This window comes from Hylobates moloch, unplaced genomic scaffold (genome assembly GCF_009828535.3).
Source record: "Hylobates moloch isolate HMO894 unplaced genomic scaffold, HMol_V3 SCAFFOLD_14, whole genome shotgun sequence".
NCBI lineage: Eukaryota > Metazoa > Chordata > Mammalia > Primates > Hylobatidae > Hylobates > Hylobates moloch.
The window spans coordinates 10,022,958-10,024,975 of NW_026652289.1; the positions used below are offsets into that span (position 1 = coordinate 10,022,958).

At 37.4% G+C, this 2,018-nt stretch overlaps 1 non-coding gene across 1 annotated transcript; it reads right to left on the reverse strand.

Annotated features, from left to right (window-relative positions):
- Positions 1–870: 870 nt before the first annotated feature.
- LOC116482661 (U6 spliceosomal RNA) lies at positions 871–978 on the reverse strand. The gene has a single exon (XR_004251940.1). It is a non-coding gene; the product is annotated as a U6 spliceosomal RNA (small nuclear RNA).
- Positions 979–2,018: the final 1,040 nt, after the last annotated feature.

Genomic DNA, 2,018 nt, shown 5'->3' on the forward strand with positions numbered 1-2,018 from the left:
GGATTAAATTTATTAAGAGGGCCAGTCAGCAATAGCATATGGTGTACAGGGAACTTTGGACAGGGTGAGGGTCCTGCTGTTTCAAAAGGCAAATCCTATGAGGGCCATGAATCATGAGTTTGAGTCTGATTTGTTTATTTTTTTAGGACTGGTACCAACATAAGAATTGACAGGTACATTGGGCAAGATGCTCCGGAAAATATATAAAATATGTATTAACAAGAATTTACTGTATGATAAAGGTGGTTTAACAACTAGTGAGGGAAAGAATTATTCCAAAATTAGCACTAGGGAAAGGGCATAATGATTGGAAAGAAAAAAGATCCCTTACAACATACACTAAATAATTTCTGAAGAGAGAGAGAGAAACAGTGATTTATAAATGAATCCATAAAACAACTAAAAGAAAACAAAAGTAAAATTTTTATTTTCAATAGGGGAAAATGCTTTATTTTATAAGCATAAAAGTAGGGGAAGAATCATAAATGTCTGATGGGTTTGACTATGGGAAACTTTTTGAAAACTTGTTTTTGAAAAGCATAATTTAAAGCCTGTGAATTAAGCTCTACTTGGATGATTTTGTATGGTTGTCTCTCTTACATCTGGGTCTTGATTCTGGTGGTATGTGTGAGGAGCCTCCAATATGTAGCACCTTGTTTGGATTCTGAACAATTTAAGAAATAAAACAGAAATTTAAAGATGGAGTTTCCAGATCTCTGCTATTACTGCTATTGGCTAAGTTGGAAGACATGCCTTAGTTGTAAGAATCAAAGATCTGAGACTATATTGGCTGCTATACAGATAAAGAATTTTATCACACCAATTAACCTGTGGAATGAATTCATATCTTTACTACCCACCGTTTTTTTTTTTTTAATAGAACGCTTCATGAATTTGCATGTCATCCTTGCACAGGCACCATGCTAAATCTTGTCTGTATCATTCCAGTTTTAGTATATGTGCTGCCCAAACAAGCACTACTACCCACTACTTTAAAGCAACTAAAGAACACAGTTCCCACAAAAAAGAATGGAATCATTTCCTTTGCAGCAACATGGATGCAGATGGAGGCTATTGTGCTAGGTGAATTAACACAGAAACAGAAAACCAAATAACGCATGTTCTCACTTATAAGTGGGAGCTAAACATTTGAGTACACAGGGACGCAAAGATGGGAACAATAACACTGGGGATTCCAAAAGGGGGAGGGAGGGGGTAAAGGTTGAAAAACGAACTATTGGGTACTATGTTTTCTACTTGGGAGCATTAGATGCCCAAACCTCAGCATCAGGCAATATACTGATGTAACAAACCTGCACATGTACCCCCGAATCTAAAAACAAAAACAGAAAAGCCCAAAACACAGTTCCGTGGTATATATTAAAAGAAAAGATGCTGGAAAATAATGTTGTTAAATTACGAACTGTGGGGTTCTCCGGATCGTTCCTTTGATTATTTACCCTCACGGATCTCTGCTTGACGCTGGCTGTGTTCCTCTTGCATTTTATGCTTGTTTAGGATATTCAGTAAGCCTTTCTAAAGGGGTAGACCATGGACTTTGAGACCTGGAATCAATCTGTGGCTTAGGTGCTTAGTAGTTATGTAACTCAAGCAATTTACTGAATTCTGTGAAAGACAAAGCCAGACACTAAGGTGGTAAGGACAGATTTTAGTCAATAATGAACTCCTGTAATAGGAAAGAGGGTCCAGTGTAAATGAACTTTCATTTGTACAGATGTGACTGTGCCTTTTAAAGGGAGAGTGAAGGATCAGGAAGTGGGAGGAGTTAGGGAAATGACAAATTACCAAGGGTTGCTCAGTGGAAATGTTGGTTAGGCCAGCTGTGTCTGTTAGCTGGCAATTAGCAAAGTTGGGATTCTATTCTCCCACTATAAAGAACGAAAGACAGAGGCCCTATAATTTCTGATGATTACATTTCAGAGGAATGGCTTTCAGGTCCTTGAGAAGGACACTCTTTTTTTTTTGTTTTTTTTTTTGAGATGGAGTTTCTCTCTTAT